The sequence below is a fragment of the Saccopteryx leptura genome, chromosome 11, assembly GCF_036850995.1.
Source record: "Saccopteryx leptura isolate mSacLep1 chromosome 11, mSacLep1_pri_phased_curated, whole genome shotgun sequence".
Classification (NCBI taxonomy): domain Eukaryota; kingdom Metazoa; phylum Chordata; class Mammalia; order Chiroptera; family Emballonuridae; genus Saccopteryx; species Saccopteryx leptura.
The window spans coordinates 55,865,899-55,893,685 of NC_089513.1; the positions used below are offsets into that span (position 1 = coordinate 55,865,899).

The 27,787-nt window shown below is 40.1% G+C and overlaps 1 protein-coding gene across 4 annotated transcripts in view; it reads left to right on the forward strand.

Moving 5' to 3' along the window:
- PTPRM (protein tyrosine phosphatase receptor type M) overlaps positions 1-27,787 on the forward strand; it is an 893,280-nt gene that overhangs the window by 678,394 nt on the left and 187,099 nt on the right. The gene's annotated exons all lie outside the window — the stretch shown is intronic.

A 27,787-nucleotide genomic window follows, 5' to 3' on the forward strand; every position in this document is an offset into this window, starting at 1 on the left:
AACACTGGGGATACAGGAAGAGGGGAGAGGCACTAGGGCAATGTCCTTGGGTCATAGGAAAGGATGGGGCACGATGCACAAAGAGGAGTGTTCACCTTAGAGGGAACACTGGGGATGCAGGAAGAGGGAAGAGGCACTAGGGCAATGTCCTTGGGTCATAGGAAAGGATGGGGCACGATGCACAAAGAGGAGTGTTCACCTTAGAGGGAACACTGGGGATGCAGGAAGAGGGAAGAGGCACTAGGGCAATGTCCTTGGGTCATAGGAAAGGATGGGGCATGATGCACAAAGAGGAGTGTTCACCTTAGAGGGAACACTGGGGATACAGGAAGAGAGGAGAGTCACTAGGGCAATGTCCTTGAGTCATAGGAAAGGATGGGGCATGATGCACAAAGAGGAGTGTTCACCTTAGAGGGAACACTGGGGATGCAGGAAGAGGGAAGAGGCACTAGGGCAATGTCCTTGGGTCATAGGAAAGGATGGGGCATGATGCACAAAGAGGAGTGTTCACCTTAGAGGGAACACTGGGGATGCAGGAAGAGGGAAGAGGCACTAGGGCAATGTCCTTGGGTCATAGGAAAGGATGGGGCACAATGCACAAAGAGGAGTGTTCACCTTAGAGGGAACACTGGGGATGCAGGAAGAGGGGAGAGTCACTAGGGCAATGTCCTTGGGTCATAGGAAAGGATGGGGCATGATGCACAAAGAGGAGTGTTCACCTTAGAGGGAACACTGGGGATACAGGAAGAGGGGAGAGGCACTAGGGCAATGTCCTTGGGTCATAGGAAAGGATGGGGCATGATGCACAAAGAGGAGTGTTCACCTTAGAGGGAACACTGGGGATGCAGGAAGAGGGGAGAGTCACTAGGGCAATGTCCTTGGGTCATAGGAAAGGATGGGGCATGATGCACAAAGAGGAGTGTTCACCTTAGAGGGAACACTGGGGATGCAGGAAGAGGGGAGAGTCACTAGGGCAATATCCTTGGGTCATAGGAAAGGATGGGGCATGATGCATAAAGAGGAGTGTTCACCTTAGGGGCACATTTTATCCCTCCTAACAGAACAGAAGGTAGAGGATATGGGAAGAGGTGCATGGTGTAGGTTGCTCCTAGTTGCTTCAGTGTTCTCAGTGAAATTGGAAGCAGAGTCATCAGCTGAGAATGAAGATGGAAAGATGAAGATTTAATGAGAAACGTTGAGTATGACATTGTTTTGTAGCAGAGAGAGAAGACAAACAGTCCAGAGAGACGGTGTTACTGACAGATGGCATTAAGGGCTCCCTGGAGGTTAATGATCCCAAACTCATCGGAATGTCTAAGCGTGTTTTTCAGGTCTTGTTCACCATTGTGGATGCAAGCCAGAGAGGTGGAGAATGGTCTCAGTGCAGGTTTTTGTGATGTGATGGAGGAGCTGGAGAGTTGAGGATTTCGTAAAGGAGTGATTGTTATGATTAACCATGGGATAGGAGTTTGGTCAGAAGGGAAGTAAGGACAGGAGAAGATATGAAGATCTTGTTGAATGAATGGGCAAAGATTTAAAAAGAAAGAAAGGAAGGAAGGGAGGAAGGGAGGGAAGAAGAAAGAAACTATCATCTGAAGCAATTCACAGTTCACAGTATAGCAAAGAAAAGGGTCATAAAAATAAAGAGGACTGCAGAAGAGACAAGAACATTCCCAGGAAAAGAAGTGTCACCTATGCCAGGGGTAGGGACTTTAGAGAGAAAGTCATAAAAAATGAATGGAAACTGACAGATGGGCAAATACAAAGTGAAGGGACCACGTCATGTAAAAATGTGAACCTCAGGGATGACAGTGAATGTATGGTCTGTAATTAATCCACCTAGTAACTACCTTCTTTACTATCTAGGATTATGAATAGTAATTATTTTAATTCTTTTTTTGAAAGAGCCAGAGAAAAGGACAGACAGGGACAGACAAACAGGAAGGGAGAGAGATGAGAAGCATCAGTTCTTTGTTGCAGCATCTTAGTTGTTCGTTGACTGTTCATTGATTGCTTTCTCATATGTGCTTTGACCCCGGGGGTCTACAGCAGAGCGAGTGACCCCTTGCTCAAGCCAGCGATCTTGGGCTCAAGCCAGCAACCTTGGGCTTCAAGCCAGCAACCTTTGGGCTCAAGCCAGCGACCATGAGGTCGTGTCTATGATCCACGCTCAAGCCAGCAACCCTGCGCTCAGGCTGGTGAGCCTGTACTCAAGCTGACAACCTCAGATTTAGAATCTGGTTCCTCCACATCCCACTCCAACACTCTATCCACTGTGCCACCACCTTGTTAGGCAGTAATTATTTTAATTCTCAATTACAAATTTAATACTTCTGTGTTACTTCCCAGTATGTACGCGTATATATGTGTGTATATATTATATTCATTTATATTATATATAAAAATTTATATATAGGATTATTAACTAACATGTATATCTTATGAGTACAAGACCAAGCACCTTGTGTCACTTAGCCTCTGCCCACCAGCCACCTTCATTCTAACTTCCTGCCTCTGACCTTCTGAACATTCTTCCAACCACTTTTGAGCCAATTCCTTATTTTCTGGTCTTCATGCTACTCTGTCAATATTACAAATATAAAACTCTGTCTGTAGTATGTTTAGTCTGGATCCCCAGCAAATAATACACACCAATATTAAGAACAATATTGCAGAGTTTATTAGGACTTGGCATCCTAACCTCTTGGCTATGAATCAAGAACATTGAAATCCGGGTTTAAAGTTTTTTGTTTTAGATTGTTAATCACAAGGATCACAGAGGTCACTTAGGCTAAGTACAGTGTGTCTGTAAAGTCATGGTGCACTTTTGACTGGTCACAGGAAAGCAACAAAAGACGATAGAAATGTGAAATCTGCACCAGATAAAAGGAGAACTCTCCCAGTTTCATACCCATTCAGTACAGTTTCATGTGGGCTACACACAGATTTTTTAGGGCTCCTTACGTAGCTATCTCATATAGCCTCTACAGACTCATCACTGACTGATGGCCTACCAGAATGGGGTTTCTCCACCAAACTGCTGGTTTCCTTCAACTGCTAATCCCACCAAGTAATGTTATTCCTATGGGGTGGCGTTTCGTTATAAACACGCCGATATTCACGTTGCACTTTGGTCACAGATTTGAATTTAGCAAGCCACAGAACACACTGAACTTTCCTCTATACTGTCCACATCTCGACTGGCATGGCTGTGGGCTGCTCCGCTGTATACACAGTGTTACGTCATCATCTATGCATGTGCACATGCTGCCACATCATCCTACAGAAACTGGGAGAGTTCTCCTTTTATCTGGTGCAGATTTCACATTTCTATCGTCTTTTGTTGCTTTCCTGTGACCGGTCAAAAGTGCATCATGACTTTACGGACACACTGTATATTCTGTGAGGATAGTTTGAATACATAAATGTTTTCTTAAATGCTTAAGTGGTAACAACATGAGTTAATATGGTAACACCTCAGCACGGTAAACTCAACAGGCTGCAGAATGTAATCATAACTTCAGGGACTTTCCCAGGTTCCCCAGCATGCTGGTTACATGCTGATTATACAAGCTCACAATCAAGAAGGAAAAGACACTGTTCTTGGTCAGCATTTGTCCTCACTAATTATCAAGCTAAAGAAATTTCATTTGCCAAAAACCTATGGACCAGAGGTTTATTGAAGTGGCAGGATGAACACACATACTCTATGAGGCAGATGCATATTGAGTGGGAGAAGGGGGAGGTAACAAAGACAGCAGATGCTCTATTGATAAGACATGTTTGCAACCATGTTGTATGAAGGAATCTATTGCTAAGACAGTAGTAAAGGACATGATGAATAGGTTAAACACAAGGAGAGGGTTGTCAGATGACACCTTTCTCATACATGCATTTATTCAACTAATGCTTATTGAATGCCTCTATTGCTGTAGTGATTAGGACTACAGTAGTGAACAAAATAGATAAACTTGCGTTCTATGTAGGAAAGACAACTTAAATGAGTATATAAAAGAATTGTAAGGTAGCGATATATGCTATGCAGAAAGTTTTAATGGGATAATCGGATAGAGAATAATTGGTGATTACTCTTGGCCTCAAAGAAGCCTTACTATCTCTAAGGCTGTGTTCAACGTGAAATCTTCAGGATGGTCAGTTTCCCATTCACCTGGTATTCATTAGGCACACACTCTATGGCAGACCTTTGGCAGAAGACATCATTAAATGGATTCCTTGTCATCATTCTTTTGATACTTCATGAATGGCAGAGGTCATCAGCAAAAGAGTTTGGGATTCAGATATTGTCACCCAATATCTGACCCAATATCACCCAGTTCTGACTGAGTTAAACGTTGAAGTGATGATTATTCATATCACACTATAAGTTCAGACCCAAAAAAATATTGGAGACTAGAAGAATTCCTGAAACCACTAGGATTCTCCTACATTTGGAATACCAGGCCCCACACACAGAAGGCTTGGGATAGTGGCCGTTGGTATAGCAAGAGCCAGGATCCTATGAGCACAGCCTTTCTTGAGAGCCATACAAAAGCTCTCAGTAATGCAGAAAATAGGTCTTACTTTGTCACGAGGTGAAATTATGACCCCTGGCACCTATAACAAAGGGTGTGCTTCTCTTTGGTAATGTATTTGTAATAACAGTGACCATCTTAACCAGAAATAACATTAGGTAACAGTTTCTGAACCACAACTTTGTAGGTGTGAACAATGGTTGTTTCCAATATCATTTATTCAATTGTTAATAAGTTTAGTTAGTACCCATAATGGCAAACAAAGTATATATTGAAGTAGTGATAATTCTGTATTTTTTAGAATTCTTTGTTTTTTTCAGCAGTTGATAGATTTATAACTATATTGACTCTGACTCTTTTCATTTTAAATCCACACTTTAACTGGGTTTTCAGTAGTTGGTTTGTATTTTTCATATGAAATTCAGAATATCCGTGATAATAACAAATACATTTTTGGTCGGACCAAACTTGATTTTCTTTGACTAGCACCACTTTGACAACCTCATTAACCCCAGTGAATAGGATGAAATTTGAACATTATACTCTTTAAAAGTATCCACCCAATTTCCAGAACTGGATCTCTGAAAAGTTGTGTTTTAGGAAAATTCATTGTTGAGGAACACATTGGGAAGCAATGGGAAGAGATTTATGGCATCTTTAAAATAGTCATGTCTGCATTCTATAATACAGTAAAGATAAGCTCCGTGCAAATGGGCTATCAGTTGCATAAATGTTTCAAAACAGTGATAACCAATGTTATGCAATAATTATCATTTACCATCTCTTGCTTGGTAGAAACTTTTCAAGATCTGCCACACCTAAAATTTCAGGAAGATAACTTGTTCTTGTAAAAGTATTTTCTCTTCTTATTCTTGGAAAAGTGCACATGAAGAGCCATTTTTTATGTCTCTGGCATTATAGACAATTCTTCAAAGCCTTTCTGATTTTAAGACTCAATTATTCTCTCCTTACTTTAATACTTTCCTTAAGCTTTCCTCCTTCTTCTTATCTATTTCTCAGAGATATCGAGAACCTTGGTTGATTTGAATTAAAAAGCCTTGGAGTTTTTCTTTATTATACCAGCATAACACGTTTCACATAACCTCTTGCCTTCTGCCAATAGCCAGGTACTTAGCCTCAGCTCAAGCCCATGCCTAGGACGACTCCTCATGTAAGAGTGCATTTCTGTGGCCCTACTTGTCATTCCTGTTGGTAGATTTTATTGCAAAAACCTCTGCTTCTGCTCCATTCTTAAATTTTTGTTGCTTTCCTATTTCTGATCCCAGGACTTTTTACTTATTCCAAATAGGATTATCTGCCTTTTCCTCTGTATCTCAAATTCTCCCATTGACTTTTCAAATATTTGGAGATATTAACTTATGTACCCTAAAATTTAGAATAAAGAGAATTTGTGGTTAAAAGAGATCATTGTATTCTATTTTAATCAATTTCAATATATAAATCAGTTATTTCTAGAACCACAGACAGTCATATATGCATATAATAAGAGTTCAAATTTGTAAAACCTGTTATTAATGCTCATAATAATTTTCCTGTTGTTTTTAGGGCAGGTGATGGGGGAGATATTTCTGAAAGGCTGTATCTCTCATTTGGTTACTTTTTTTGCAAAACGTTGTTTTTTTAAATCCCAGGCGTTTCCATTTAACTTTTTGCTCAACTAGTTTCCGCCCAACAAACCATCTCTGAGTCACATGGTGTCATAGAATTTCCAGGGGGAATGCCTAAGCATTCTGTGGAAAATTACAGGCATTCCATAGAAATGAATGCTCTTTTTATACAAAGAACTAGCAAAGAATTTTATTTTAAATGCTATACACCAGGCTACTATTGATGTGCATCAAGGATGATCAAGTAACTGCTCCAGTGCTGTTGAGGTAGGATGCTTGGGAGAATAACCAACTTCTCTCTGGAAAATCCTACTCGAAGGGCTCCTGCGTATACCCTGGGTGACAGAAAACAGATGTGCTTGGCTCTGGAATTGTGCTGCCTATGGAAACAGCTTGGTGTAGAGTTTGTGTTTGACTCTCTGGTCATTTGGAAACCTCTACCTTAGATATATATATATATATATATATATATATATATATATATATATATATCTGCTCTTTTGTTTGATACTGTGGCAAGGTTAATGACATTTACACATCCTTTTCTCTGTGTTGTGCAATGTTAGTATAAGTTGGAACTTGCTGGCTTGTTGTTTTCTAAAGTGAATCAGTTTATCTTTAGTTTAACCGAAAATTGCAGCAAGAGTATGTTTCCTCCTGGGATGTGAATGTAAAATAACTGAAACAGATTGAAGTTGGCAGTGACTAATGAAGTCTTGTGCAGAAGTCGACAAGTCAGTGGGTTTCTCCGTATCAGGGAGGAAGAGCAGAAATAGCCAGAAGCTCTGAGATCAAGGCATCTCTTCCCACCCCTCCTGAGCCCAGCTCCAGTGGGGGTGGGAGACTTAAATATTCCTCCTACGTGCTTTCTAAAGACATCACACTCATAGTATACAAATTTATTACATTACTGAGAATTCCCAGCTACCTTCCTTGTTTAATGAGCCATATTAGCTGCCTGAAGGTATTCTACATACAATAATTTTAATCAGTCACATAAAATTTATGAACCTGAGACTCTCATGGAAATTAGCATGTATTAGAATAGAGGTGAGGCTGCTTTGAGAATTCCCTCAGCAGGCCTGGCCACTTTGTTCCACCTCTAGTGTTCTGGAAGCTTCCTTTCTCATTTCAATATGCAGGAATGTAGCTTTGTTGTTTTGTCTTGTTTGTAGTCAACATCTCCATATAATTTCATATATCTCATACGCATACTCCGCATTACTTCAAAAAAATACCAGAGTAATTGTTTTTATTTCTCTCATGATGTTTTGTTTTGGAAGTTATGTTTCTAAAGCTTTAAACTGGTTTCAGGAACCCATAGTATCAGGTTGCTCTTACTAGATTCCGCACAGACAATTTGCTTGGTGCATTTAGAAATCTGCTGTGAAAGACATCGGTGCTCTCTCGCTTTAGTTCCTCTCTCACAGCCCGTTTGTTTGCCCACACGGAGAGCGGCAAAGATTTGTGTTTTCCAGCTCATTAAACTGACAGCAGAAATTAGTTTGTGGTATTAAAAACTAAAAAGTTAAATTACAGCTACACGTGTCCTTCATGTAATGGGGCGTGTAGAAGATGTTTGATTTTAAATGTTTGCTATAATGGAGAATTTAAATTACAATGTTTGTCAAATCTCTAATCTTCGTTACAGAGTGGAATATTAATTATGCTTTTAACTATGAGAGGTAAATGAAATGAACATCCACTGCACGGCGCAGGGGTAAACTTGCAGATTACCCACACAACGTGACACAGGGCACTAAACGTCAGTTTTGTCAAACAAATTTAGAGGAACAGTTAAACTATTAGCTTCCTGTTGTTCCAGGGCCTTTCTGCAGCAAGCGACTGTTTTGATTGAGCAGCAGGGACTCTGTGCCTTATGGAAGACTAAGGCGCTTAAATTGCATCAGCAAGATGAATGAGGAAACGCACTGCACTCAGTTAGTTTATAACTGTCTGTTAGCCTCTGCTGGTGGTTTTGAGCAGACAGCAGACTAACTGTTGCACTTGGTGGGGGACTTGGAGAGCCCACGGCTAAGGGACAGTGCGTACACTCCACGTACAGGAAGGTTTTCTGATTCTCAGTTTTCTGTCTTCTACTTTAGTATTTTGTACCTGAAGAATCAGTAATGGTTTAAAGGAAAGCGCCGACTGGCATTTCTCTGGGCTGTTCTTGCACGGAAGAGATTTCAGGTCTCTCTGAACCTATAAGAGACCTGACTCTTGATTCGTAAGATTCAGGAAGAAAAGACCTTTCCATAAATGATCAAAGCCAGGATTTCTTCCAGCTTCGTGGGAGTGTGGAAGAGGTCCGGAGCGCCTGCAGTTCTTCTCTCATACACAGCGATACTAACCTCACAGGATGTTTGAAGTTGCTTCCAGTGGGGGCATTATTTTACATTTCAGTTTTTATGCAAATTCTACTCTTTTAATGCTCACCCTGTACTGCATTGAGGAAGCATTACATAGTAAGATCACTAGATTATTATCAAGAAGAACTGCTAAATGTAATATGAAATTATTAAAGAAATAGTGAGGGTCTTGGCTAGATGTCTCCGTTGTTTAGAGCACCATCCTGGTACACCAAGGTTGTGGATTTGATTCCGGTCAGGACACAAGACAAAAGTCAACCAAGGAATTCATAAATAAGTGAAATAGCAAATCAATGTTCTCCCTCTCTCTCTCTCTCTCTCTCCCTCCCTCCCTCTCTCTCTCTAAAATCAACCAATAAATAAAATTTTGAAAAAGAAATAGTGAGAATTAAAGGGGAAGAAGGGGATAAAAATTTAGAGAGGCAGGAAAAAACAAGACCAAGAAGATGTGGAAACTATGAGTGATGATTTTAGAAACTTGAAAGTATTTCCACACGTTTTGAACTTATAAACATATCCTTCGAGTATGCATACGAACTTGCTTTTGGGGGCATGCAGATATTACATGATTTAAGCTACTTATCAGAATCCTTTTATGTAGCACAGAGCAGTCATAAAACACTGCTTTTCATTACATACCACACACACACACAAGATGATTTTTTTTTCTTTTGCTCTTTTGGAAAAGCTAACAGATTTATATTTGGTGCTTTCTTTGGCCAGGCTGGAGCATTCCCTATGTGGACCAGGTCTTAGTAGAAGCAATTGTCAAGAGAGAATTAGAGGAAAAAACAGCATGTACTGTCCACTTAGTCTATGTTACCTTTTGGGGTTAGGAAAGCTTTGGTTTCTCCTTGGGGAAAAGAGACAAGTCTTACTATAGAGCCGCTGCTCGGAAATACATACTTTATTTAAAAATGTATTGTATAATAAATATGTATTTTCCAATGGCTTTAGGCGACCCCTGTTTTTTGGTCGTTCGACCCCCCGCCGGGGTCGCGACCCACAGGTTGAGAACCGCTGCTATAGAGTATCTCTTCTCTTGAGTATCTCTTCTGATACTTCTGACTGTAATTGTTGATTGACTTTATAATAGGGGTCTTTTCTTTGATCATTTCTTGAATTACCTATTTAAAGATAATTGATTTTTTAATACCCAATTTTACACTAAATGTAAGGATTTATATACTAATGGATGTTATTAAACACAACAATTCCTTTATAATTATTAATGAGAATCATGGAGTACAGGCAATTTGCTTATTAAATACTTCATGAAATCCTTAGGAGACAAGATTCCAGTGAACGAAGGGATAATAATCAGGTGAAATAATGTTCTAATTTTCAAGTGACCCTTGAAAAATAGACAGTTTGCTTAACTTGAACATGCAATGCACTCTTTCTTCTCTGTTTATTCCCCACAGGCTGATTCGAGAGGGTGTTTATTTTGCAAACTACAGTTAGAGAAGGTAGAAATAGATGAGAAGAAAAGCATTATCCAAATGATAATCCAGAGTTATTTGCTCATTTGCTTGTGTTCCCTGGTACTTTATAGAGCCTGTTTAGTGGCACACTTTGTTGTTGCTGCTGTAGTTGTTTTTACACACCCATCTATCCTAGTAGCTGTGAATTTCTCAGAAGCAAGGGCGTCTTCTTCACCCTATATCCCAAGTTGCTAGCACATCACTGGGCTCACAGAGGGTACTTGTGAAATGCTGGGTGAATGAATACCGAAAAAGAGTAGAAGACATGTTTTATGGATACCCAAATATCCAAGATGAAACAGTGGTGTTGTTTAAAACAACTTCCTGCTATTAGAAAAGGGTTCTGTCTCACGTTTGCCCCCTACCTATTGAGTTCTTACCAAGTATCAGTAAGTGTGCTTTACCAGTACAGCTAGTGCTCGACTTACAACCATGATTGGTTCCGACAGACCGGTCATAACAATTTGGTCGTAAGTTGAGTAGGCTATATGTACAGTACTGTGAAATGATGTTATAAAAATCTTTAAGTCATATTTTATCATAATTTTCTTTCATTATTGTTATATATCATAATTTTCTTTGTTCATTTTATGCCATTTGTATCATCTCTACACCATTTTGTTTCTTATTTTTACATTTGTCAGGTTTAAGTAAAACACTGCAATACCAGTACAACTGGTTTAATATTTGCAAAACATATAAAATTAAAAAATACAGGTGCATACAAAAATACAAAATACAGGTGTAAAAAATACCATAGGAAACATTTTCCCAATTGCAAAACATATCAAAATATATAAACGTACAAAACATTTTATTGGCCACTGGTGCTTGGCTCCAGATCATTGATTTTGTCATCTGAGGCAGCAGTTAGGGTTACTGGAGTTGGTTTTTTCATAAACATGTGCGATCACATTCACTTTCTTTCCTCCTTCATACTTGTTCATTGATTGCTTTCTCATATGTGTCTTGACCAGGGGGTTACAGCAGAGCGAGTGGCCCCTTGCTCCAGCCAGTGACCTTGGGCTCAAACCAGCGACCATGGGGTCATGTCTACGATCCCATGCTCAAGCCAGCACCCCTACACTCAAGCTGGTGAACCCATGCTCAAGTTGGATGAACCTGTGCTCATTTTTGTGTCGAGATCAATGGCCATTCTTTCCTTCTTGACAGGCTGGGGCGTAGACAAAGACAATTTCCTCTTGGTAGACATCTTGGGAGGGGTTTGATGAAAAAATATCCAAGACACAAACACAAATTGCTGTACTGAGTCTGGAATAACAGTTGAAATGGTGCACGCGGAGATGGTAGTGCTGCCGGAAGCTGGTCCGCATAGTCGTAAGCCCAGCTGGGCAACGCTTGCGCTGCCAGATGCAGAGCAGTCGTGGCTAGCAGTTGTGGTAGTAAAGTCGAATGGTTGTAAGTTGCATAGGTCTTAAGTTGATCAATATTTGTATTCTCATTTAATGCCATAATCACCTACAGAGTAGGTGATTTGCTCTGCCCGTTATACATATGGTGAAACCAAGACTGAAGAGAGTTTCTGTGTCTTTCATATGCACAGCCAGAACTGACTGAACTGGGGGTGGGGGCTTCCTCTGGTTCTGTTCTCTACCCAGTGAACTAAGATACTCATCTGACAGAGAGGAGAAGGAGGGAGGGGCTGATGGAAAGATAAGGAGATTAAGAGAAAATGGAAAGTTGTTTTCCTAACATAATTCCTGTCATATTATTGATATTTGATGCTCAACATGCCTTTTCTGATCTAAGCATTATATCTTAACTTCTCAGCTTGACCTCGGAGCCTTCCACAGAATGACCCTGGGCTTCCCTCCAAGCAGCTCATACCTTCTGTGTTTTTCTAAAAGTTGGTTGACTCATTATAAATACACTCTGAAAGATATAGCCATATACTGTAATTGTAATTGTAAAAATTGATTGTTGTATCTAGTCAGAATAAAATATTAAGGGGGCTTCGAGTCAGTGACCTAGAAGAAGGTGAAGAGAAAATCACCGTTTTCCAATGCATAGTTTAATGAAAGATTTTCAACTCTGTTAGTCTTAATATAAGACAAATATTAAGATTAGATTTTTTTTTTGTATTTTTCTGAAGCTGGAAACGGGGAGAGACAGTCAGACAGACTCCCGCATGCGCCCGACAGGGATCCACCCGGCATGTCCACCAGGGGCGACGCTCTGCCCACCAGGGGGCGATGCTCTGCCCCTCTGGGGCGTCGCTCTGTTGCGACCAGAGCCACTCTAGCGCCTGGGGCAGAGGCCAAGGAGCCATCCCCAGCGCCCGGGCCATCTTTGCTCCAATGGAGCCTTGGCTGCGGGAGGGGAAGAGAGAGACAGAGAGGAAGGAGGGGGGGTGGAGAAGCAAATGGGCGCTTCTCCTATGTGCCCTGGCTGGGAATCGAACCCGGGTCCCCCGCACGCCAGGCCGACGCTCTACCGCTGAGCCAACCGGCCAGGGCTAGATATTTTTCATGTAATTTTTTTTTTAGTTCTAAGCACCATTAGCAAGACAATGTGTTGAGCATTGTCCTGTGGTCCAGGTAGCAGGCTCTTCACAATAGAACATCCTCTTGCACAGCCAGCCACCAAAGCAATCTGCAGTTACATGACTGAAAAAAAGTCTGCATGTTATTGAGGATGAATTGGCTCATTTTTGCTGTTCCCCCTACCCTCAGGAATCTTAACTGTTCAAACTGCTCAAGACAACACTTCACAAGACCTAAGAATTGTGATTTACGTTAAATGTCAATATATGTCTGCTGTCATACCATTTAATTAGCGGGGGAGGAACAGGTGTTTTAGAAATTAAACAAAGCCATAAATTGCTTCTCTGCATACAGAGTCGGCCTTCCATATCCATGGGATTCACGTCTACAGTTTCAAGCAACCTCAGATCAAAAATACCCAGAAAAAAAAAATGTTACGCTGTTGCTGACATGTGCTATGTATTAATAGTTAGATATACAATGGTTTTGTGTCCAGAGAGTTTTTTCTTGTCATTATTTCCTAAACAATATAGTATAACAACTATGTAGCGTTTATGTTGTATTAAGTATTATAAGTAATCTACAGATTACTTATATGGATGTGCATAGTTTATATACAAAGACTAGATCTTTTTATGTAAGGGACCTAAGGATTTAAGTGTCCGTGAGGGGTCTTGGAACTACTCCTCCGTGGCTACTGAGGGACAGTTGTATATAGTATATGAGGAACTTTCAAATACCTTCTACCCAGTGTCTGTTCCCCCCTTCACTCTTTGATGTGAGTGAAGGGCTCCATAGCATGACACAAACAGGTCATTATGTTTGAATTAGTTGGCGGTATGCGAGGGGGGTGTGGAGTAGAATCTTTCTCTGCTCCAGAAATCAAAAGAAAACGCAGTATCTATGGGGTATATATGCCCTGAAATTTGCCAGCACTGTTCACCAGACAGCTCCCAGATAAGCAGATGGCTTTTTTAATGATTAAATTCAATTTTTCTGAAATGCTAATTAGTTGGAGAAAGATAATTTGAAAGTCTGTCATACATTGCAGGAAACATCTTTCATGTCTGCGTCATTTGCTCCTTAGAATAGGAACAGGGCTATCACCTGAGCACGCTCAGTTTCTCTCTTTTTATTTAAATCATGTGACTCTTTAATCACAAGAAAAGGTAAAGATAGTCAGTAAAGAAAAGAACCCCTTTTTAGTATGAAACAGTCAATTAAAAAGAAAGCTATTTTTTTTATTTATGATTTTAATTTGTGTTTACATAGATTCAAGTGTCCCACTGAATATATCTCCCCCAACCCGCTTATTCCCCTTGCCCCCCCCCATCCCCTCCCCCCAATGCCTTCTCCCTTCCCTCCAGGATTTGCTGTCCTGTTCTCTATAATGCTGTGTTATGTATATATAATTGCATTAATCTTTTTCCCTTCTCTGATCCCATCTTCTCTTCTACTTTCCCTCTGACTGCTTTCCCTCTGGTCCGTTTGATCCCGCCTCTGTCTTCGTTCTGTTGCTCAGTTCACATTGTACATTGGATTCCTCAAATGAGTGAGGTCATATGATATTTTTCTTTCTCTGCCTGGCTTATTTCACTTAGCATGATATTTCCAGGTCCATCCATGTTGTCGTGAAAGGTAAGATGTCCTTCTTCCTCACGGCTGTGTAGTATTCCATTGTGTATATGTACCACTGCTTTTTAATCCACTCGTCCACTGACGGACACTTGGGCTGTTTCCAGATCTTGGCTATTGTAAACAATGCTGCAATAAACATGGGGGTGAATTTCTTCTTTTGAACCAGTGATTTGGTATTCTTAGGATATATTTCTAAAAGTAGGATAGCTGGGTCAAAGGGCATTTTTAATTTTTTGAGGAATCTCCATACTGTTTTACATAGTGGCTGAACCAGTCTGCATTCCCACCAGCAGTGCAGGAGGGTTCCCTTTTCTCCACATCCTCGCCAGCACTTATTCTGTGTTGTTTTATTGATGAGTGCCATTCTGACAGGTGTGAGGTGATATCTCATTGTGGTTTTAATTTGCATTTCTCTAATGACTAGTGATGTTGAGTATTTTTTCATCTGCCTATTGGCCATCTGTATGACCTCTTTGGAGAAGTGTCTGTTCAGTTTTTTTGCCTATTTTTGATTGGATTGTTTATCTTCCTGGTGTTGAGTTTTACAAGTTCTTTATAAATTTTGGTTATTAACCCCTTATCAGACATATTGGCGAATATCTTCTCCCATTGTGTGGGTTGTCTTTTCATTTTGTTAATGGTGTCTTTTGCTATGCAAAAGCTTTTCAGTTTGATATAGTCCCATTTGTTCATCCTGTCCTTTATTTCACTTGCCCGTGGAGATAAATCAGACGAGATCGGGCGCGTTCAGGGTGGTATGGCCGTAGACAATGTGGAGATAAATCAACAAAAATATTGCTACGAGAGGTATCGGAGTTTACTGCCTATGTTTTCTTCTAAGATGTTTATGGTTTCATGACTTATAGTTAAATATTTTATCCATTTTGAGCTTACTTTTGGTGCTTTTTTTTTTATTCTTGAAAATTGGCCATATTGTTGCTTTTAGAACTACACATTTGGAGCAGTCTTTTCAATGGCTTCATATGGTGTATGCATCTCAATTTTTTTTCTACAAATTTCCATTGGAACATGGAAAACCAGATTGCCCATATGAAACTTAGTTCTTAATATCAGCTTGTCAAGCTAGAGTTCCTGGTCAGAATGTTCTGGGGAAAAAAAAATGAATTAAATTCATGGAAACTTGGATTTTTGTTCTGGTTCCACGATAAGTCACCTAATCCTTTATAAATGATTCTTCATTAATAGAGTACTGAATTCTATCCATACCTCATTTATTTATTGAATAAAGTATTCGTTCTATATAATTTCCCACATACTGAACTTGGGTAATACATTCTTCTAATGTCATTTAACCTGTCCTTTATTATCTGTATTTCCTTGTGAAGAAGGGCAAAGAACTAGAGGCTTAATCAGATTCAGGTTTCTTATTTGGTAAGAATTGTTTATAGATAATGCTTGGTCCTACCTATTACACTGCATCAGGAAGTACATGATGCTCAGACTGATTAGTGGGTAGTGGTTTTGCCAACCTGATTCATCCATTATGAAGTTCCACATCAGCCTGTTCACTTAATGGTTTTTTAAGCTACTGATGATGATAGCCTACATCTGTTATTTTATTAGGGGTTTCAAAATGGTGACAACCTAATTCTATCATTTTCTGTATTTATTGCCATTTTCTTTTCGACTGTTCAGTTGAAACAGTTTACATGGGAGCCTAAGAAATAAATGTTTGGTTCATTTTATTTTTATTTTATTCATTTATTTTCCAGTTTCAGAATGAATTGGTGCTATTGTGACTGAATGCAGTAACCAGTTGTGTTATTATGGACTCAGGGTGTTAATGTATGTGACATGTTTGAATACTTTACAGTTGTTAATGTTTGGATTTTCAGAGTTTCTCATTTTTGGCCAACAGGAGCCCTTCCACGTTGTCTCTTGTGTTTTCTGACAACTGAACTATTTGAGAATCCTTTCATTCTCCGTACAACAGGGTGTTCTCTCTCAGCTTGTGCATTGTCTTCCCCATGGCTAGAATTAACCAGTTTTTCTTTTAGTGCAAAATGACATTAGAGACCACAATCTGGCTGCAAGGGTAATCTTTGAGCCAGGTCAGCAACTGCTTATGGACCCATGTCCGCCACTTTCGCCACCAACATGAGCCCTGTTGGTTGCTTATCTTCTGCCGTATCTGATAAACCAGCATCTGACTCACCCCTTTTGCCTCTGTCACTAGGGAGGGGGAGCCATTGGTATATAATAATATATAAGGGAATATCTTTAAGATCTCTAGGTGTAGAGACTTCCTAAAATCTTAATAGGCATAATTGATAACTTTGAATATATCAAAATTATAAACTTCTCTATACCTAAAGATACCATAAAGAGAGTTTTAAAATAAACCATGGATTAGGGGGAAATATTTATAATACTTATATGTCAAAATATTAGTGACCTAAACATAAAAAATATCTAGATAGCACTAAGATAAACAATTTAAATAAAAAATTGATGTAAAATATTTAAGTAGGCAATTTATAGAATAGCAATGTATGGCTATATAACATTTTAAAAGCTATTTAACCTCACACATGATCAGGTATATGCAAATCAGCACCATATGAAATGCCATTTTTTCATCCATCAGATTGGCAAACATTTCTGTAACTGATCACAAGTGTCGGCGAATATGGGGAAAAAATACAACTTGTTAAGTATGTTAACTTAGTACAACTTTGGTGATGCTTTTGAGATTTCACTTTAGTTTTCAAAAAAAATCCTCTGTTTCCCATCATTCCCCCCCCACACACACACACACATATAGAACAAATAAATAGCATGTAAGGGCCAAATTATTTGCTTTTCACATTTTTATTAAAAAGTAAGAACCTTTCACTGTCAGTGTAACAGAGGACTAAGAGAAATCTCATTTGTTTTGATACCTTCCTTTATCTGTATAGAAAGAGAATCTTACAAATTCAAAATCAGAGGTAAAGACTTTTAAAATATGATTTTTATATTTTTTCAAAGAGAAAATGATATTTTGACAATGAGGTAACAATTATTTTGGGTAAGTTAATAAGAAAAGGTAGGCTTCTGTTGGGGAGAATGGTTGATAGGTAAATAGGTGTTTTAGAAAGACCAAATGATCAGTCAAATAACCTTGAGAATGCCTGTAAGTGCTAAAATATTAAAATCTGGACACTAATTAAATATAGTTGTATTAGTTTCCTATTGCTGCTGTAAAGATTTCTATAAGCTTAGTGGCTAAAATAACACATTATTATCTTATAGCTCTGTAAGTTAGAAGTCTGACAGAGGTTTCACTAGGCTCAAATCAAGGTATCAGCTTGGATATGGGCTATGTTCCATTCTGGAGTGGAATCAGAATGGGCTATGTTCCATTCTGGAGTGTCTAAGGGAAAATCTATTTCTTTGCCTTTTTTCAGCTTCTAGAGGTCGCCCACATTCTTTGGTTTGTGGCCCCTTCCTCCATCTTCAAAGCCAGCAAAGGGTAGATTGAGTTCTTCTCACACCACATCTCTCTGACCTACTGTTCTACCATTTAAGATGTTTTGTGATTACATTGGACCACCCTGATAATTTAGGATAATCTCCCTATTTTAAAAGATCAGCTGTTTAGCACCATCAATTCTATCAGTAGTTTAATTCCCTTTGTCATGTAACCTAACATGCAGTGGTCCCTAGTCTGTCACGGAGGTCCCAGAACTCCCACCCCGTGACAGATGAATATCTGTGAAGTAGTGACCTTACATTTATTTTATTATTTATATATATTTCAAGGCTTTATAAACCCTCCCCACACTCTTACAAACCTTTTCCACACTGTTATTAATGTTTCCCACACTCTTATAAACACTTCCTATGCTCTTAAACACTTTCTGTGCTCTTAAACCTACGTAATTTTAACAACATATAAAATTCTATATGGGTACTCACCAGTGAATATACTACAACTTGAATGATGATGTTTTAATTAATATTTTTTATATTATTTTCAATTTTTTAGGCTAGAAAATGCTTATTTTACCGCAAAAATAATTAAAATAATAAATATATAAAAATACCTATATACTGCAAAATCCCATGATATAGCAAAAAAATCCACAGTACAAAATTAGATATATACAATTTAAAAATCCACGATACAGTGAGAGACCACAAAAAGTGAACGGCGCTATGGTGAAGGTACAACTGTCTAGCCACAGTTTCTGAGATTAAAAGGCTGACCTCTTTGATGGGCCAGTTTGCCTAGTTAGTGAATGCGATCTCAATCCAAGCAGAGAGGAGCAACCCTCCCTGAGATAAAGCTAGTGCTTCTAGAATAATCTCTTTTATTTGCTATGTTCCATACAGATCGCTAGAGCCCCTAAAGAAATAGGTTTCCTGAATAAATAAATCAGCAGCTATATTTTAAACTTGGAATAGAATGATTTTTTTTAAATTGTCATCCTGTACATTTTGGAGCTTCCTGGATAATTAGCTCTGCATATCCAAGGGGTCACCTGGATTTTATGATAATGTCACTGCTTAAATTAGGATAGAACATGCAATGTTTTTGTTTATTGGACCCCATTTCCCTATGTGCTGACACCAGTGACTTGCTCTGTTTTTATTAGACAGAAGCATTCGAATTTTTTAGTAGACTTAACAAACTTTGTTGAGAGGAAACTAGAAATACTATTCCAATATGACATGTATTAAAAAAAATCCTCTCTTTCTCACTGGTATTTATAATCTAATAGAGGATCAACAGTACACCAATTTAGACTTGCTACAGAGTGACATTTTTGAAACCATTAAGTTTCAAGATAATGTGCACACACGAAACTCAGCAGCATAAGCTGGCTGTGAGCCGAGACCCGCTATCACTAATGTCATTTTAGTCCCATTTTGCTGCATTGTGGATTGTACACATTTCATATTTTTTTGTGCCATCGCTGGCTCCAGTCCCTCTGGGCTGATATTGCCCTGATGTAAGAAATAAAACTAAACAAAATATTGCTAAGAATGACAGATATTGCATCTATTATTTTTACTGCTGACTTTCTTTAGTGTTTAAAATCTTTGGCTGGTTTGGGAAATTACCCCAGGCACTAATGTGAACTGTGAGTTATTCCCGAGTGGGGGTTGCTTGCCAGGAGGGCTCTACCTGCAGGTGGCTCTGGGAGAGCAGAATGTGTGTGCACATCTGGGTTCTTTCTGCAGCGTGTGTTCCAAGGAGCCCATCTTAAAACACAGCTGCAAGACATAGCTCTCCCCCTCAGGGCACAAGAGCCCATGTAGGACAAGGGGGGAGGCAGGGAAAAGTGAGGTTCCACAGAACTGCTCTTTGGTAGGAAAGGTCACCTAAGTAAGCGTCTGAGCACATATGTGGAAATGAAGAAGAGTGGTAACTGCATTTCAGGATTGACCCAGAGGCTTTACTCCAAGACTGTTGCATGAATAATGTTAAATTCAAGATAAAAAAAAAAAAAGTTGACCCTGGCCGGTTGGCTCAGCGGTAGAGCGTCGGCCTGGCGTGCGGGGGACCCGGGTTCGATTCCCGGCCAGGGCACATAGGAGAAGTGCCCATTTGCTTCTCCACCCCCCCCCTTCCTCTCTGTCTCTCTCTTCCCCTCCCGCAGCCAAGGCTCCATTGGAGCAAAGATGGCCCGGGCACTGGGGATGGCTCCTTGGCCTCTGCCCCAGGCGCTAGAGTGGCTCTGGTCGCGGCGCCCCGGAGGGGCAGAGCATCGCCCCCTGGTGTGCAGAGCGTCGCCCCCTGGTGGGCGTGCCGGGTGGATCCAGGTCGGGCGCATGCGGGAATCTTTCTGTCTCTCCCCGTTTCCAGCTTCAGAAAAATACAAAAAAAAAAAAAAAAAGTTCTTTTGTGTTTCTGTGTGTGTGGGTGTTTTAAGTCCTCTTTACTTAGAAAAATGTAAAGATAAGCTACCTATATCCATGAACGGCTTGTGTGTTTTCAGCTTCCAGGATCTTTTTCTCTCTTTCCACAAATATAAACGTCTATACCATGGGATTAGGCCATGAGAAATGTGCATCACCTTCCAGCACTGACTCAGCAGCCTTCCAAGTCACTAGATGTGCATCAGTCACTCTCTGTCTCACACACAATTATGTTCATCAAGTGTTTTTTATGATTACAAAATGAGGTGTTACGGTTAATCAAAATAATGAGGAGGAAAAATAGAAATATTTAATTGCCTGCCCTGTCCCAGACACAGGTCTAGGTCAGGATAGATGCCAAACAAGAGGCACAAAGCGGACACTAGCACATGCCAAGAAGCGTAGTCAAGTACGTCCTGATGGAGAGTAAACCCAGTGGCTCGCAAACCGTATGTGGGTAAGGCTTTCTAATCAGAGGCTCCTTTAAATTCTACAGTGAGGAAACATTGTCTTTTAACTTTTCAACAACTGTGCTATTAAAAAGCTTTACATGCTTTAGCTCCCTCCAGAAGATCGGCTCAGCTCTTCATTTTGTTAATTTTTAGATAGATAGATAGATAGATAGATAGATAGATAGATAGATAGATAGATAGATAGATAGATAGATTTTTACTATATGAGGATATTGAAACTATTTTGTTTTCACATGTTGATTTAATCTATGAGACCATTACTTTTGTTATATTAAATAACATAAGAATGCCAACCCCCTTATTGACTGTAACTCATGATAATAGGAAGTATCATTATGGTCATACAAAAGACATGTGCCATGATTTTGAAATGATCCTAGGTTGTAATACTTGTAAATTCAACTTTTTTTTAAAGGGAAGTCAACCTTTTATAAATTTTTCATTTTCAACTTTTAAGTCTGTGAAAGACTAATTTTTACATTAAATTTGCATAACTGTTATCTGAGCCACTTTGACATAAAATGCACACGGCCATGTGTGTGGGTACAGGCATGCACAGAGAGAGCCTGACAGCTATTGCCTGAGAGCTCCACATGGTTCTCTGCTTCTCCTGCCCTCGTCTGTGTTCATTTGCAGACACCCTGAGTTGCCAGTGAAGCATTCTAGGAAATCTTTGCCATTTGGTCACCCAATATTAAGCTGCGGCCTAAAGTTAAAGGTTAATAAAATCTGTCCCCGCTTCTCGTTGTCCTCCTCCCAGTCTTCCTTAAGCCCCATCAGCCTATCATTTTATCTCATCACATGGGCAAGAATTCTGAAACCTAGACCCAACTGAGATCAGAATGCTTACTTGTCTCAACATGAAACTCTAATCTTTGTAATAAGCACGTGCCATGTTTACTAGTCAGTGAAAACCAGAAAGCATCTGGTAGGTAATGTGTTTGCTCCATGGTGCTGTGTCTGTAAGAGGCTGGTTGAATTGATTTCTTAAGTGATGGTATGGTTGTCAACAATGTTCGAAAAATACTCTTACCTCTGTCAACAAATGAAAAGTCCCAGCTGACATAGTAAACTAGCCTTTATTTTAAGCAATCAAAGTTTGATTAGTGATGCCAGTGACCTCATGGCCTAAGGCAACTTAATGCCACTGTCCCTCAGTTCTCTCTCTGTAAGAAAGGGGAAATGGTAGCAATTTCCTCACTGGGTTGTTGTAAGAATTAAGAGAATCAATGATCACAAAGTGCCTGTTAATCTGAAGTTCTACGTAAGTTTTTGTAGTTATTATTCTCATTGTTTTTCTATCAGCTGTTGTAGGGATAGCTCTCTTGAGTTGAAATAATTAAATGTCAGACCACTGGGGTTTTTATTCCTTAAAATTTTACCTTTAAAAACACCATTATCTGGTAATTCACACAGATCCACCTTTAAGGCGACAGCCCCTTCCTTATTTATTTAGGTTTATTCAGCTGTATCTTGGCAATTTGGTATAATGTATGAATTCTTTGACTCAATCAATATCTATTTTATACCTACTGTGAGAAAAATTAAATACATTTTTTTGGTTTCAGCATCTGCCCCAGTCCTTAATTAAGTCTAAGCACACACTTAATTTTAGAACCCAAGACCAGAAAAACATTTTCATATTGTGTCTTCATAGGATTCACAAATCCTCAAGTTTTGCCATCTCTGTTAGAATTTTAAATGACATAACTTAAAAAATGAAGACACCTTTTCTGGGGTCAACAACTGACCTTTTAGTTCAGTACTCTGCTATTAAGTCATTTTTTAGGCACGATATTTGTTGACATAACCCAATGTGGCAGGGTCTCTAATAGGAGTGGGAGAGGGACAGTGATACTTCTTCGTGAACCATGTTCTATAACCCTGAGTTGCAATAAACTAGGGATGTGATTACTGTCAACTGAAGGCCATTATCACAAATTCAACAGCAAGAGGAGTAACCAGTTTGGCACGCGGTGAAGTGCAGAGAGACTTTATTCAATGGAAACAGCTCAGTTGTGATACAGCTCAGTTGTGGAGCAGCTTGGCTATGGAACACCTCAACCATGAGACAGCTCAGCTGAAGTGGCTGGGGCAGGACAGCTCAGTTCAGGTGGTATAGCTCCAGCCAGGAAAACTCAGTCTTCATTGGAAATTAAAACTGCATGCCATTTAGGCAGAAGTGAAGCTGGCTATATAGAGAAGAGGCCTGCCCTTGGCCCCACTGTCATTGATTGGTTCTTTCTATGCAAATGAGGACTCCAAATCCTCACAGTTCAGTTGGTCTGAATAGCATCATCCTGACTGGTAGAAATGGAGCCACTCTGATTGGTTAGTAGAGATGCAGATGAGGATATAGCTATGACTCCCCTATTGGTCTGGGGAGGTCTTCAGCCAGTTGGTTGATGTAGGAGGTCCTTTATAAGGGTTAGCTCAGATGGCAGGAATGCAGTGCATCTTTTCCATGAAGGACAGAGAGCATGAGAAGTTTAACAATAACTACTAAACTCTGTTTATAAATTTGAGCCCAATTTGCTACCAGGAGTCCTTAATAGGCATGTTTATTCTAGGGGTTGACACTAGGGTCCATGCTGAGGTTGACCCTTGGGTTCCTCCCTCTTGAATCTGCTTGGTACCCATAGCAAACATGCTCTTTTATCCTGATCCTCGCACAACTGCCACTCACTTTCGTTTCAGAAAGGAAAAGAGGAAAGGAATTATATATTTCTGTTTTCCTTCCAACCATGTTGCACTTGAATGGCAGCCATTTATCCTGCAGCTCTTCCTTCTGTAAGACACATTACTGAAGACTTTCTTCTCCACCGTGATTTCTTTACCAGTTCTGATTCATATCTGTCACACAGATAGCCTACCAAGAAGTTTTATTCCACTTTTCTTATCCTTCTTATTTTCTTTTTAGACTAGGAAGAAAATGTAAGGAAAATACTAGAGTATAATAAGCATGAAGGATTATCACTTTAATTTAAATTTGATCCACATTTCTATCCTTTCCCACTTTTATTCTAGTTGGGAAATTTAAAGCTGTAACTATATTTTTCTCCCTCTAATTTTTTTCAAGGCAGTATTGCAGGTTTTGTAATAACTATTTTTAAAGCAGTTTTGGATTTACAGAAAAATTGAGCAGAAAACACAACAAGAGAGCAAAAGTTCCCATATACTTTCTTTCCACCACAAAGACACTTCCACTACTCTCAACATCCTCCACCTAAGGAGGTCCATCGTTTAATGGCTAGCACTCTGGACTCTGTGAACATCCTCCACCAGAGTGGAACATTTGTTACAATTGGTGAACCTACATTGACACATCATTATCACTTAAACTTCATAGTTTATATTAGGATTCACTCTTGCTATTGTACCTAATATGTTTTTAAACTATAAAATGGCAGGTGTCCGTCATCACAGTATCATACAAAATAGTTTCACTCTGATCCCTTTGCTTTATTCATAGTTTTGCCTTTTCCAGAATGTCATATAGTTGGAATCATACAATACGTAGCCTTTTCAGATTGGCTTTTTTTTGCTTAGTAATATGTATTTCAGTTTTTTCCATGTCTTTTCATGGCTTGATAGCTCTTTATTATTTTAGCAGTAATTAATATTCTAATGTCTGGATGTTCTACAGATTGTTAATCCATTCAATACTGAAGGGCATCTTGGTTGCTTCCAAGTTTTGGCAATTATGACTAAAGCTGCTATAAACATTTGTGTCCAGGTTTTGTGTAGACATAACTTTTCAGCTCTTTTGGGTAAATATCAAAGAGCATGATTGCTGTATTCCTTGGTAAGAGTACGTTTAGCTTTGTAAAAAACTGGTATAACCTCTTCTAAAGTATTTATACCACTTTTTATTCCCACTAGTAATGAAAGAGAGTTCCAATTGCTTCCTCACCAGCATTTGGTGTTGTCAGTGACCTCGGTTTGGGTTATTCAAATAGATACATGAAGAGGATCCAAGGTGGCAGTAAAGTAGGTAGATGTTACACTCACTTTCTCCCAGGACTGAACTGGAATTACAACTAAATTATAGAGCAATCATCCTGAATAACCAATAGAAGACTAACTGAAGAGGAGTCTTATAACCAAGGAGTCACAGAAGAAGCCACATGGGGAGTGATAGGAAGGGCAGAGATGCAGAGAATCCCTCTGAGAAGTGTGGGGCCTAAATCCCAAGCTGGTCGCCCCAGCCCAGAGCATCAGAGCCTGGAAGAGGCACCACATCTGGCTGTGAAAAGCAGAGGGGTTTCTGTCTACCAGGGAGAGATGGCTAGAGACACAGGCACCCTCTTAAAGGGCCAGTGCACAAAATTTCATTCACAGCCACTCACCCTGGGCTCTGACAGAGGGAGGGCAGAGAGGACTAGAGTAATGAGAGGAGAGTCTGGGATTTATGGCTTTGGAAGAGACCTGGGTGACAATCATCAGGATTCCTGTGCTGAGTCATTCTCCAATACCACAGATGCCATCTCTTGGGTAGAACACTCCCCTACATGTGACATCAGCCTGGGGAAAAGCAATTGCTCTACCAGGGGTGCCCAAACTTTTTACACAGGGGGCCAGTTCACTGTCCCTCAGACCGTTAGAGGACTGCCACATACAGTGCTCCTCTCACTGACCACCAATGAAAGAGGTGCCCCTTCCAGAAGTGCGGTGGGGGGCCTGATAAATGGCCTCAGAGGACCGCATGTGGCCCACGGGCCGTAGTTTGGGGATGCCTGCTCTACCCCCTCCAGCCCTTCTCACCCCACCCTACAGAGCTTTGGCACTGCTGAAGAGTCAGCTGCATTGGCCATGGTGTAGAAATCTGGGCACACTCAGTGGGTATCAGTGCCCAGTTGTCTGACTTTGGAGCAGGGGTCATTTCTTCTCACTGCCCTGTGACTGACTGGCACTTCCACCCCGTGGGAGGGGTTCAATAGAACCATCCCCCCAGCTTCTTGCAGACCCACCTTCCTGGCTCCGGTGGCCTCAACTGCCTGACTTCTAGTGACTCTGCCCTGCTGAGGTCAGCGAAAAATCTAGGTCAGACAGCCTTGTAGCTCTGGGGTGGGGGCCACACCCACCACCTTCCCTCAAGCCTAATTAGTCCTCCCCATAACGGGAGATCCTAGACCCCTCCTCTTGACTCTGCCACAGGCTCTTTTAGTGACTGAGCCTGACAGACAGCCACAGACAGCAGCAGCCAGAGGATCTTGTGTGTGTGTGGGGGGGGGGGGGGAGACCTTTGGGACCTTTGATGACCTGCCCCTGGACCAAGTGCTGATAAAATCTAGCCTTGGTACACAGTTTGATCCTTCCCACATACACTCAGGTCCAGAAGAGGCAGACACAAACTGTGGATCACACGTAGTCCCAAACAGGTTGCTGAGGGCCAGACACAGGCAGCATCTTACATTTGCCTGCACCAGAGTCCCTCCCAAGAGGCTCAGAACCCACACACCCAGTGGCCAGCTTCAAACGTCAGAGCAGGATCCAGTTAGCTTCACAAGCAGCATATCCAAAGGGAGACCTTGACCAGCACCAAACCCAGCCGGGTGAGGTTTGTTTCCTGATGTCTGTACCTGCACAGCAGCTCGTGTGCCTTTGTTGGAGTGAAGCCTCGTAGTCAGCCAGCCTGAGTGTTGATTCCCCACACACAACAGGCCATTAGCAATCAAGGCTCAATAACCAAAATAACCCACACAAGGGACATTCCTGGAGCATCCAGCCCAGGTGATCAAGAAGACTGCACCACTGGATCCCACAGAACACCTACTACTTACGGCACCCCATGAAGACTGAGAGTCATAGCAGACTGATACAATACATAGAAGCAAACACAAAGAGGCAACCAATGGGGAGACAAAGAAACAGGCCCCAAATGACAGAACAGGAGAAATCTCCAGAAAAAGAGCTAACTGAAATAGAGGTAAGCAATTTATCAGCTATAAACTTTAAAGTAATGATAATAAGAATGCTCAACAGCATGGAAAAACAAAAACAAAAACATAGAAACCATAAAAAAAAAGTAACAGAAGTGGAGAATGCAAAATCTGACATCAAGAATACGCTGGAAGAAATAAACAGCCAGTTGGATGAAGCAGAGGACTGAATCAGCTATTTGGAAGACAAAGTAAAGAAAGTAAAAATAATCACCCAATCAGAGCAGCAAAAAGAAAAAAAGAATTTAAAAAAATGAAGATAATTTAAGGGACCTTTGGGACAACATGAAACATAACAACATCTACATCATAGGGGTACCAGAAGAAGAGAAATCTATTAGGAGAAGTAATGACTGAAAATTTCCCTAACCTGGTGAAGGAAAAAGACATTCAAGTCCAGGAAGCACAGAGAGTCCCACACAAGATGAACCAAAAGAGACACATCAGAATTAAAATAGCAAAGAGAAGACAAAGAGAAAATCTTAAAAGAAACAAGAGAAAAGCAGTTAGTTACTTACAGGGAAGCTCCCCACAAGGCTGTCAGCTGATTTCTCACCAGAAACATTTCAGGCCAGAAGGGATTGGCATGAAATAGTCAAAGTGACCAAAAGCAAGGATCTACAATACAACCAAGACTACTTTACACAGCAAAGCTATCATTTAAAATTGAAGGAGAAATAAAGAGCTTCCCAGACAAGAAAAAGCAAAAGGAGTTTGTCACCATCAAACCAGTATTACAGTGAAGAGGGGGAGGGCTTGGAGGGACGGGGTGGGGGAGGGAGAGGAGGGGAGGGAGAGGAAGAAAAAAACCAGAGGAACATGGTTAAAAGACTAAAATGTCAATAAATATGACTCAATCAATAATCACTTTAAATATAATTGGTTTAAATGATCCAATCAAAAAAACCTAGGGTAAGTGAATGGATCAGAAAACAAAAGGTGCATAATGTTACCTTTTATTTTGATTGCATTTCCCTAATGACACAGGGTGTGGAGCATCCTTTCGTAGGTTTATTTGCTATCTATCTGTATTCTTTGGTGAGGTAATTTATTAAGGTATTTTGCCCATTTTTTAATCGGTTTGTTTTCTTATGTTGAGTTTTAAGGGTTTTTGTGTATTTTGGATAACAGTTCTTTATCAAATGTGTATTTTGCAAATATTTTTACTTAACCTGTGACTTGTCTGTTCATTTTCTTGTGTATTTCACAGAAAAGAACTTTTTAAATTTTAATAAAGTATAACATCAGTTATTTCATTTATGGGTCATGCCATTGATGTTTTTTCTAATTAGTCATTGCCAAACACCAGGTCATCTAGATTTTTTTCTTTGTTATCTTCAACTTAA